Source organism: Falco rusticolus, chromosome 2 (genome assembly GCF_015220075.1).
Source record: "Falco rusticolus isolate bFalRus1 chromosome 2, bFalRus1.pri, whole genome shotgun sequence".
Classification (NCBI taxonomy): Eukaryota; Metazoa; Chordata; class Aves; order Falconiformes; family Falconidae; genus Falco; species Falco rusticolus.
Window position 1 is genome coordinate 36,675,037 of NC_051188.1, and position 13,500 is coordinate 36,688,536.

Here is a 13,500-nt window from a genome sequence, read left to right on the forward strand (position 1 = left end):
ACACCACTTCCAAATTATGCATTTGATAGATCCTACCTGTGCCAAAGAATAGGATTTTGCACCAAATACAATACAGCTAAAACTCCAAAGAATCAGAATTTACACCGTAGTAAATGACAAGAAGACACAGTTGTTAATTAGTTCTCAGAGGAAGGGGTCTTTCCCACGTCTTCTGAGTTGTGAAGTTCAGTCCATGTACATAGAATATCTTGGTTCTTACCATGGTATTTGAAAACAAAAGCAAACCTTGTCAGTGCCCAATCCATTTGGTATCCTCCAGTGATGAAACAGCTTTGATTTCTGCAATATACATTAATTCACTGATAGAGAAGGGATTTTTTAATATTTTTTTTAGCTTTCCTATCTTAAGCTCACTCAGACATGAACACACACATAGACACACATGAAAAAGACAAATTTAGCTACAAAAAGTACAGCACATATGTCCCAATGGCTATATGACTAAAACCTTGAGAACAGATTTTCTCTAGCCCATTTCTTCCTTGAATGGGTATTTCAAAATCATTCCTGATTTAAAAAAAAAATAAATTAAAAATTACTGGAAGTCATCTGCTTAGTACTGTGAGCATCGAAGCCCAGCAAAACAGGAAGAATAGTCACTTTAATCTTCTGTTTAGGAAAGGCAGAATGTCAATACTGGATCCAGCTTCATGATAATGAATGTACAAGTACATGGTCATAGTACTCAGCAAAACAAGCTTGGGTGGAGCTGCAGAGAGCTCTTCTGACCCCAGTTCAGAAATAAATTCTAGGTCAATAATACTAGCAGCCATAGCTCTTTAGCCACTTCGGCCATAAAATTTCTTAATGTTGAATTTTACTGCCTACCTCTGGAAAAAAATAGAGCAGTTACCTAAATAGAAATGTTTTACAATAAGCAATGAAAGAAGCACAGCAGGGCCAAGTGCATAGAAACTTTAGAAAAGGATCACTACCACAAGGCTTATGGTAACATAATCTGAAATGCTATTTCCTCCTAATTTACGACGTGTGACATCAGTCTCTGACTTTTACCTTGGCCTCATTTGTTTTTGGAACAATGTACCTATGTAGCCCCTTCCTTAGGAATTTCCTTATGGACATATATACCAATCCATACAAAAGTCTGTCTTAAAGGCATAGCTAATCAGGCTATAAGTAGAATGAAAATTTGTAAAGAGCTGTTTGCCTCTCCTTGACTTGACAAATGCACTCTGAAGTTCTATATTTCATGAGCTCTGACCATACACTAGTTAGGACAGACAATAGCATCACATGTAGTCAGGGCAGAGCAGGGCTTCCTTAGCCACAAGCAACTCAAAAAGGCTCAGTGGCACAGGTGATGATGGTGGGCAAGCTAAAGGTGACAGGACTGTGACATCGCAAGTTCACTGTTACCCAAGTCGAAATTACCTTGGAGCATGTCAAGGCATATACTGCAAACCCATTTTTGCCTGCTGAATAAATATGTCTATGTTCATATTTTGAAAAGCAGGCTCAGCAATGTGAGGAAGTTTTGGAAGAAACAGATTTCACAAAAAAAAAATTCTGAAAAATAAATAATCATATATAAGGTAGATGGTGTCTATATTAACAACACCTTCCCTGTGTTACCAGTATATTAGGATACTGAAGCTGAAAGGATGTTATTTAAGTTGCTTGTTGACTTTCTGCCTTATCCACAGCAGACAAAGAAAATAGACTGCTCAGTTGCGGTTTTGTTTACAGGCACTTACTTGCATTCAATGAGACTGCAATCAGTCACTAAACTAACACATCTCTTGTCTTGTTTTGGGATTACTTTTTTTGTTATGTAAATAACTGCAAGGTAGATATATCAAATAAGTGGCTTTTGTAATCTCACAGGTACACCAGATAGAAAGTGTACCTCCATAAACTTCTGTTTTCTTACGTTAATGAGGAATGCCAGTGTGCTGCATGACATATAAAATACCAACAAAAACCCTGTATTTTTGGACTAGGGAATGAGCACTGTGGGGATACTTAACTTAAACTGCCTTAATCTATTTGTAATATTCAAAAACAGTGTTCTACCCAGTTTGACAGCCTAACCACAGCAAAGGAGAAAACCACGTTATGCTCTTCCACACAGAAATTTTCATCTTAAAAAAAAAAAAAAAAAAAGTGCTGTTGTTTGTTTACATTGTTGTTTCACCATACAGTAACTTTGCTGTGATAAGAAGTACAAGGCACTGCTTCAGAGAAAGAGGAAAAGCCAAATATCTGGATCACCACTCTGGCATGCCACAGTGGACAACTGAATAACAGCAACGGAATCAGAAAGCCAGACACGAGTACAAACACCCAAACCATTCCTTAGGAAATGATGAGGAAAGTCCTTAGATCTGTGCTTGACATTTAACAGTGTTTAAATGTTGTTGACTGCAATTGATGCATGTGCATATTTAACAAGCACACGTTTCAAAGACATTCCTAATAGGAACATTTCCATCTTATGGGTGTTGTTACATCCCTGAAGATTGAGGCGTATGAATGAAACAAGGTTTTCAGGGGGTGATAATACCTGATGCAACTAAGAAAAATCAGTCTTTTGATATAGAAGCCTCCTCAGCTTTGGAAACAGCTCTGAAAGATTATTGACTCTTTTGTTTAACTGTATCAATTGTTTTTATAAGATATACTATCTCTCCACAAACTATTCTGTAACGTGACTTCAGAGTTTCATTCTATTCTGAAAAGTGACTCTGTACAAAAGCATTCATACTCCAGAAAACTCTACCTCATATGTACACATTCATTTGTACCAAGAGGATTTTTATCCTTGAAGGGCAAGTACATCTGGAGGTCCTGTTATTGCTTTTCCCTTGACATGGTTAAAAGAACAATGGACTTTGTAAAGAAGATAAGAATTTAGCTGTGTGCATTGTACTGAAGTTTTAGTACGGTTCAACAGCAATGCTAGTAGTTCTGAGGTATAAAAGCATCAATGGCAGCATAAGGTGGGTTCTACTTCTACTTGTGTACTGACCTAAATGACTAGCTGCGTTTCCATTGTGACAGCAAATTCTACTCTCAAGATTTTATATATATATATATATTATTATTTTTTTAATCAAATTCACTCTCAGGATGCTATTTTTCACAGTAGTAGTGATAATTAAAGAATTCAAATGAAAGAACCAAGTACTGTAAGGCTGCAGGGAAAGTCTACATCAGTTTTTATATAACCTTCATCTTAATATTATAAATTAATGTAGTTATGCCTTAAACAGTTAAACAATATTGCACATGTGGCTTTTGAGGAGCATTAACACCAAACACTGTTAAAGTAAAAAATGTTACTGTGGATACATAATTGAAACAATTACAGTGTCACAAACCCCCATACAATGTAGATTTTAGTATAAAGCCTCTCTTTGAATAGTATGCTTCACAGCTTAGGAGTCCATTCAAGGAAGTTTGGGAAGCTCTTAATTCTTTTGGGGTTTTTTTTCCATCTTTCTGCCTTTTTTCCCTCTTGAAATATTTGTGGGCAGAGTTTTCCAATATCAGATAATGATAATTGATTGTTATTGTTCAATGTAACCGTTTCAATGTGGCTTTTATGTATGTATATAATTGTAGAAAAATATCCATTCCATTTAGCTTTAAATAATGTTTAAATGCTTAACACAAAAATGGACTGATGTACACCTATTCAACCTTAACTCCATCAATTATGTACCCCACATGCACATAAGTACAAAGTCAAAAAGAAATACTTGTGGCACTTCTTACATAATGAAATCAACTCTTTTTATCTCAATGTTTCTCATTTTATAACTTTTGTTTTCTTGTTGTGCATAAACACATGGAATTTCATGAATACTGCAGATGATCTGAAGTAATCTCTGCTTTCTGATACCTGACTTCTTCCCTTCTCCCCTATTAAAAAATACAGTGTGAGTTCAGAAAAAACATGTATGATACAGTGCCTATCTAAAATTACTAATCCCAGAGAGCTAGAAACATGTGCCAACAAAACAACATTAGAAAAGCTGCTCTAAAATGAAAATAATATTAGTATAATAAAATAAGTACAAATCCAAACGTGTAAAATAGCACTGTAACTCCATCAGTCATATATCAGGAAAGCAAATAATGAATGATTTAATGTTGCCACAGGAGACTAAAATCTCAACTGGTAATTAATTATAGGTATACTAGTGACTGGCTCAGAAAGCTAGATTGTATATTTATTTTTCCTATATTTTGTCAATTGGGCTTTTTGTTTGCAGAACTATGGGATGGCATGAAGCAAGATTAATTGTAAATTTGGACAGAATCCCTTGGGGTTTTTTCAGTTCTACAAAAGGTGAACTGAAACGTATTTGGTTTCACAAAGCTGCATACTCATGTTTCAGCGTTCCAAGGAAACACGGTGTTCTTAGCTAAGGCATGCTTCTAGTCTCTACCCTTAAATTTGAGCCCCCGTGGCTGTGCCCACACAGCTAAATAAAAGAGGGCCAGAGATCAATCACTGCCCACAAGGCCAAGTGACTTGTACCAGGTCATGCTCCCCGTTGAAGGTTCATCCTGCAGAGAAAGCTGGTTCCAGGGAACCACAGCAGAGCCCGGGGGGAGCTGACATTTCAGCAGTGCAGAAAACCAGGAATGCAGTGCTTGGATTTGTTTCCTGGCCTTCTCTGCAGATGGTCTCTGAGTCATGGAGTCAGAGAGATGGTGAAAGGGGAGCTGCCTCCTCTCTTGTAAGAAGCAGCAGAGCCATACCCAGCTTCTTAACATTTTTCACCAGACTTCCTTTGTTGAAAACAGCCAAACAAAACATTCTGGTAAACAGAGGCAATAACTCTGGATTCCCACTGCTGCCTTCTCCTTCCCTGTATGGTGAGATCAGTCTCCCCTACACTGAGCAGCACTTCCAACACTGATATCCTGCTTTCTGAATGACAACTCTATCCACTAGAGTACACAGCAAAAATTGACACTGAAACCCCATGAGGCACTCAGGAAAAAGCTTAGCAAACTTCATTCTGAATTAAAGGAAGACCCACTATTTCCCAATGATTCCATATATTGTTCACAAAAGTGAACTGCCTTACTTAAGTAAACTGGAAACGAGCTTTTCATCTCATAGAACTTTAGACATTTCCAACAAGACATTTGCATTCATACGGTTGACCAAGAAACCCTTCACAGTCACAGGCAGTTCTAGGATAAGATTCAATCATGCTTAAGTAGCTGTTTACAATAGAAAAAATGTTTATGCTTTTTCTAGAATTAATGGGAAGAAGAATGACACTTAATTAAGGAGACAGTCCTCTTCAGACTTTACTTTCATCTTTCGTGCAATGAGAAATTTAAGCAATCATCTAATCACAGAATTGTGTTGGCTGAAAGGGACCTACAGAGGTTTCCATGCCCAACCTCCTGCTCAGAGTAGGTCCAAATAGAACAAGATGCTCAGGGACATGTCTGGCTGAATTTTTAATATACTGAGGCATAGAGACTGCAGCCTCACTAGGCAACCTGCTAGGTGATGATACACACGGTAATATCCTGTATATTTACTTTAGTTCCTGTGTTCCAGCATGTATCCACTACTTCCTATCTTTCCACTATTGACCTCTGAGGAGAATCAGGCTCTAGCTTCACTACACCTTCCTCTAGGTACCTGTGGACAGAATAAGACCTCCCATTAGTGTTTTCTTCTTAATACTGAACAGACTGAGTGCTCTCAGATTCTCTTCACATCCTATGTGCTCTAGCCCCCTGACCCTCTTGGAGTTCCTCTAGCAGAATTACTCCAGTATATTGACTGGTTTTTTGTCTGCTGGGAGGCCCACAAGTGGGCACAGTACTCCAGATACAGCCTCACAAATGCTGAATGGAGGGGAAGCATCCATTTCCTTGACCTTTTGACTATGCTCTTCCTAATACAGCCTAGTATGTTGTGGGTCTTTGCTGAAAGGGCAGACAGCTGACTCATGGTCAGCTTGCTGTTCACCAGGACCCCAAACCAAAAAGGCAAAGCTGCTTTCTAGCCTGTTGATCCCAGTGTGTGCTACTGCATGAGGTCACTCTACCTCAAATACAAAGTTGAAATGAATCTTCAAACAGAGCTAAAAAGCAAACTGCACCTCCACTCAGAGTTCTGGTGCATATTGAGAGACAAGTGAATTAGTTAGACTAGTTATATCTACGGATACAATATCTGCCAAAGCCCATTCTGGTATTTCTACAGGCCAGCAGCACTGGTTCCATAACACAGTACAGTCAGAAGCTCAGCACAATACCTATTTTTTCATTTTCATTTCATTAGAGATAATGCAAGAATTCTATGTATACACTGTGGCCCACACAGTGTGGCATAGTACCCGAGAGCATCCATCGCACCCTGAAAACATGCCTTCTTATACCTGAGACTGTCCCATTATGAAATATTGTGATTCAAAATGCAATAAAGTCAGCACGCCCAGAATTGTGCTCTTTCAAGACATGATTCAGCTAATAGCTACAAATGATATTTAAATAAGCAGTAAAAGCTAAATATATTCACAAGTGCTTGCAGGACCAGTGTAGCAAGCAATGGTTGATAGCAGAGGTTTTGGTAATACAGGCTCAGGATGATAGCAGAAGGCATTAAGGGCATGAAATAGCACCCAAATGTTCACTGAAAGAGTCTGCAGCCTTGTAAGCAGGTAGAATAAGTTTTAGAGCATAAGAAAGAGAAGAAGGAGCATGTACACAGCATAAGTACAATATCCTGTAGAAAGTGAAAATACAAGATAGGTCATGGGGAGATAAAAATGACTGTCATAGGTATTCCTGGGCAAGGGTGGTAAACACCACTGCGTATTTGCAGCTGGTCCTTCTCCCTCTGGTATAGGAAGAGCACAGCTTTTATTGAGCTTTGCTGTTCACTATGTTTTGCTTTTGTGGCTGTGCAATCACACCTGAAGTGTTAGGCTTCATTTTGCCACTGGGTTAAGCATGTTATATTTTTAAAGAGCAATTTGTGTTTGTGCTTGTGTTTGCATCTGCACATATGCGCTGTCTGCTCCAGCCTTCCCATACAAGAAGGTGGCTGATACCTCAGCATGAGTCAGAGTCAACCCATGTAGTAGGTGTCTGCAAGCATATGGACTGCAAAATACTGGAATATTCCATAGTGTGTCACATGGTAGTGCATTGTACAATAACAAATTACCTGAAGCAATTACAATGATTACAGTAATGAGCTGGTGAAAAGATAATCTGTCAATATAGCAACAACATCTTTGCTGCTCTTTCTAACACTAACAAGGTACCTGAGCAGTCTGTTGTCATGAATGAATTTGCTCTCAGTAACCTTATTAAGAGCAGCTATGTTCCAAACATAAACAGATCCATAAAACAGACAGCTGGACAGAGAGATGAAGGGAGGTGAGTTTAGATGTTCAGAGTTTGACTGAGGTGATCTACCATTGTTCCTACAGAAAATCTGTAGTACAAAAAATACTGGTACATTTAAAAACAAACAAACAACCCCCCAGAATTCTTGGTTCCTAAAATTAATTTGAAGCAAGAATGGAGGTTCACAAGAGCGAATCAAAATCTGTATGTCTTCAGGTAGCTGACATTGGTCATTAGTGCTTATTTTAACGGTGGGTACTGGGGCGGGGGAAATATTCTATATTTATGCTACGGGAAAATCCACAGAAGATATTGAGCATCTCCTGAATTTAGACTCTGAAAATGGGGTGTCCCCATGTCTGATTTGTTGGGTTTACAGAGAGGACACCAAACATGCTGAAAATCTAGGCCTTATCTAAGGATACTGACCTCAAATGTCTCCATTTGAGAGGCTTATTGAAACAGAATTTAAAATTAATAATCCTGGATTTTCTTTTGTTTTCCCTAATGGAGGACATCTTTCCTTTCTGAATGTAGCAGTTTAGGGTAGCCAGCCTCCCTTTCTTTCTATGAGCCATTGTGAGTACCACTTTAAACCTCCTTTTATATATTGCTATAAATCCATTAGACCACCTTTCTGAAAAAGGAACTGGTAAGAACTTAGCTAACATTTTTATATGTGTAAATCTTGATTTAAGTTGTTTTCCAGATTTCTGAAATCTTTTTGTTTCCTCGGAACATTCTTCCCTTCTTCCTCCCATTACTTTTAAATTGTAGCTGTCTGAAGCTTTCCACAGTGCTTATTCATGACTGCACTGGCTTTCAACTTTCCCTTGATATTGAAATGGCTAAATTGTGAGTTTATAATGTATGATTTAGATTTAGATTTTTTCTTTCTTAAATGGAGAGCAAAGCTTAAAGGAGAGCACAGCTGCAGGAAGTATTATTGAAACCCTGAGTACTTTGTCATTTTGAAATCACCCTCCAATTGCCACACATACACATAATAAAATCTGATGCTATGCTGTCATATTTATTGTTTGACTGAATTTTTAACATCATTCTCATTACTGATGTCATTACTGAGTAACAGAATTGCAGTAATCTGTAACTAATGTGATAAACGCTCTTGAGCACAATAAATAAAAACAAAGATAACTATCCTATGGGTAAGAAAGAAAAAGCAATAGGAATAGAGGTAGGTAGAAAGTGAGCAATGAGGGTGGGAGTTCTACAGGCTGTTATTCATATTTGTTATCTTTCATGAAGCACCTACATACATTGGGTGTTTAAAAGTGAGAATACTCAAGGTATGTGAGATGAAAATAGATTAGCATAGGCTAGGAATATTTGCAGTGCCTTCCTCACATTTTAATTTCCTCCTCTCTAACCTTTTCTTACAGATAGGTAGATGTTAGTACTGATGCTAGTTTGGAAGGCTCTGTGATGGAAGAGTCAGGATTACCCTCATCCGTTGTTAAGCAACAGTTGTTAAGCAACAGTAGATAATAGAGCTGCTCTTCTGCGGAAGCGTGGTATACCAGACATACTGTCTGTTATTAAATGGTTTCTTAATATTGTAAGGAGCATCAGGCTTGATTCTGTGTTCTGCCGGATTGGAATAATTCTAGTGAATTTGTACACTTGTGTTATAGCTATGAAGTGCACTGACATGAAATTCAAGTCCAAAAAATACAGAAAAGTAAAATATACTGTGTAATAAATAGGTAAGTGATGACTTTGTAGAAGTCTGTGGGTTTTTTTGGTTTTGCAGGGTTTTTTTAGTCTTTTCCCAACATAAATTATTATTTCATGTTACTCAGATTTGCTAAAACACCCAATTTTTTAATACATTGGATGCCTCCCTGCAAACCCAGTTTCTGGCTAGGACACAAGAAAAATGAAATTAGTAATTTTGAAATTCGTATTTAATAAAAATGGATCCTATCCAAGCAGATGGGACATAGTATAGCATAGGAGAACAGTCTCCAGTGTCTAACCCTTTTTCTCCCACTCTGGGAATTCTGGCTAATGATAGGCTATTATGGAGAAAATTCAGTAAACACTCTATATCAATTCACACTGCATATAAATAAGCCATTTCAATCCATAAATCAACTTATTATAAATGATTTTGTATGCAGCATGCTGAAATATAGTTCACAGGGAAAAGGCACTGCAGGATATTTTAGAACAACCTACTCAATAGTGTTCGAGTCGTTCAAGATTAAAATTAAAACAATAAACTTCACTCTGGATGTGTCTTCATTACCAAAGCCCTGGATCATTTACTTTAACAATGTCAACCTGCTCTCACTATCACATTCAATTTAATTAGGAAAGGAAGTAATATGCAAGAGCACACCTCATGGTGTTCCATTACCTTGGATGAAAGTGCTATCAACTTCCAGAAATAAAAGATAGGTTTGCCCTCTTCTTGCCCTCCTTCCCTCTGTGTTGTGGGAACTATATCCTGGAATGGGAAGAGGGAAACTATGACACTTTAGAAAACCATCTAAAAATAGAGCCTTCAGAAGGGGAGGTGTGTGTGGGGAAATAAAAGGAGCTTAAGCAGTGTTTGGTTCTGCCCCCTTTAAGTTTAGCAGGAATTGGGTGTTGACATCTGTGGGAATGAAAGTGGGCCTCAGCTCATGTTCTTCTCTTTTCTGATTGAGAGAAAAAATAAAGATCCTTTGTCTCTAAGACTGGCCATGCAATGGCATTGGTGCATGCTGTCTTTTTTCACTTAGTAGTGAAGATGGTCTACCATCTATTCTAGCCTGCAGCAGCTGTATATGGAGCCAGAAGTCAGATCTCTGACAATATCTAGCTCTGGGTCATTTTAATTTTTTTCCTAGCCATCAGTTAGAGAATAGGGTAGATAAATTGCTAAATATTCTCTCAAGATGCCATAGCTTAAAAGAAAAGATCCCCAGTTTCCAAAAGTATTTTCTATTATGAATTGTTTTCATTAAGAATAGCAGACTGTCTGTCCTACAAACACTCCTCCCCCTCTCCCCTCTGTAGAGCAAGAATAGAGTCCTTACTCAGCTTATATTTTGTCCTTATTCATACAACACTTCTGCTGACTCCGAACCGATCAAGGGAGGAAAACCTGAGTCAGGAATTGGCAGCAAATTAGGGAAGATGAGGCAGCTACTTCCTAGTTTAATGGCTAAAAGCACAACAATAAATCTCTGTGCTTCCCCATTTAGAGAGCTAATCAGTGCATTTACACAGCTGGTGTTAGCTTTGTGTGGTTGCTTTGGTTTTTTGTGTTTGTTTTTTTTTTTTTTTTTTGTATTGTTAGTTTGTTTTGTTTTATTTTGCGTTTAGCTGTAATGAAAAAGTTGTACATATGCATATTTGTCCTAAATACTTCACAAATCTCTGAGGGTAGCAAATGTGCCTATCAAAAGCCTCTGTTGCACTAAATCAGTGACATCTAGCAGGAAAGTTTGCAGTTAAGCGTTGCTGTGCGTTACAGCTCTCTGCCCTTATCTGCTGTTCTGGAGCTGGACATGAGAATGACATAAGAGCTCCAACAGGATCTCTGCAGCAGCCAAAAACCTTTCAAGACAGAGGGACAGAACAATTGTCGCATTGGATTAGAGTCAAGGTCTAGCTGGTTCAGTAGTCAGAACCAAAAGGAGGTCAGCAACCAACAGATGCGAGATAATATACCCATACACAACCTCCTTTCAGACATTAAACCAGCAGATAAACCTCATTTACAGGGTAAGCAAGTTTTAGGTGAGCTGTGTTTCACAAGAGGTCATCAAAGTTACTATAGCTCAGCCAAGGATTTGAACAAATGAATGCGTATTTGCTAGCTTAGTTCAGTGATATCTTGTGAAAATAAAGGGGGGTGGGGGTGGTGGGGAACCCAAAGCCTACCTCCCAAGCAAGAACTAGTTAAGCTGATACAAAACATTAAAGAACAAATGTGATCCAAGACAAAATAAAAATCAGAACCTGTTTAAACATAACTAAACTCTGATCAGTCAGCCCAGACATACATATTTCCTCTTAATCTAGCATAACACATTGCCACCCAAAGAAAAAAACAAAAACCAGAAAATACAGAAACAAACCAACCAACCAACTAACCCCCCCCCAAAAAAAAAACCAAACCAAAAAACCAGTCTAAATTCACTTCTGCATGATCACCAAAGGTTCCTTTTAGCTGTTTTTGTTTTATCATTGGTTACTGCTTCATACTGCTTCACAGAAGCTGTACCTATGTTAATAGAGACCTTCTTTTTGCAGCTCTCCTGAGGCTGTCACTCCCCAGTATACTTCTACAGTCCAGCAATAAAAATAACTTCAAAAAAGGTGGAAAAGATTGATCCCTCTCATAGTTATGACAAATGGGAAAGCCACCCCTTAGTACCGTAGCCTCTGTGAAACTCAATTGCCACAGAGAATACACACACACACACATTCTCACACATGCGGGTGTGAGCACAGAAATTAGCAATGCAGATAAACCTATGTCATCAAGGTGAACTATCAGTGGAAGCTCTTATATGAACCTCTGAAAATGTCCCCTGCTGCGGTAATCTCATTTATCCCAAATAGTTTGTTCAGCTCCAGAAATAATTGTACCAAAAAGGCTGACTAGGATGGGACCAGGAATGACCTCATTAGCATTTAGTGTCATCACCATAAAATGGAGAAGATAATCAGAAACAGGAAGAGGAAAGATAAAAGGAACAAAGTATAAAAAGAAAAGAAGAAAAAGATTTTTTTGGCATTGTGATATTGGACTTTGATGGATCCCTATTGTCAGATGAATGTAATCTGTAAAGATCAATGGGTTTAGTTTAACTCCAGACCATGGTGTTCCATAATCCAAATCATCTACAGAGCATATGTTTTTTTCTTTTATAAAGAAAGGAGCATAAATTAGTTCCCAAGCATTTTTTAGTGGTTTGTTGGGGCTTTTTTGTTTGCTTGTTTGGGCTTTTTTTAATCTTCACGGCTGATATAAACTGTAAAGCTCAAATAGTTGATGGGTGCTTCAGCCAATATTCTTTGTAAGTTGAAATATGTCTGATGATTAGGAAGATCTTGGTTTAGCACTTACCAGGAACTGCTGTTGAAGGCACTGCATACTTCAGTAAGCTCCCAAATACAAATTCAAAGTGTTGCCTTAGAACTGTCTGCATTTCTCCAACTCTTTATCACCTCTTTCACCCACACACAGGTACACACACTCCCAAATTATCGGAATTATCGGAACTCATGAGCTCTGTCCTTTGCAGTTCTGAGGGACTTAGACTATCACATTGTTCCTAAGGGTCTCAGTGTCTCTTCCCTCTCCCTTCTCCCTTGCACCTCATGCTGCTGGACGTTTGTGCTTGGGATGCTCAACAACCTCAATTTTTCTGGTCCTTTCCATCTCCAATTCCCTACTGATGAGCAGGACCACTTATCACATTTTCTGCTGACTGATTAAAGAGACCACCATTAGCAGATATTCTTCTGCACTTGCCTGTGAAGTACTTTCTTACCTTTGAGGGTCAAACAGTTACCAGTTTCAGATGGTCTGAAGAGGCACTGAGACAAAAAATAAGTTATTTTAAAGGAACTGCTAGGCATTCCATGAAAGCTTCAAATACAGACAAATTTCCCCTTGATAGTCGAACTGAACACGTGCTTTCACAGCCTAAATTGAGATTTTCTTTTTTAATTCTAGTTTTTATTTTAATGTTTTGATTATAATATACACCAATTTCTATGCTAGTTACCAATGTCCATTGATGCTTACAGATTCATAACACACCAACAGTAATTCCCGCTTTACCTTTTAAAAGGTTTGGAATATTTTGGCTTTCATTTAATGAAGCTATGACAACCTTAAAAACATCTTAGAGCATTTAACAGAGTAGACTGAAACCAAGAATCACATATGATGACTATACTTACAAGTATAAAACATATGCAATTCCATACTTTTCTACAACCATAAAGAAGCAAAAGTAAACTATCAGCTGGCTGCTTTTGTTAGCTGGAAGATCTGAAATTTGCCTTTCCTTTCTATTTTATTCAAGATTGCCAAAGTCCTTAATGAATTCTGCCTACAAATGACAGTTTGGTGAGCCTTAAGGAACACCCCAC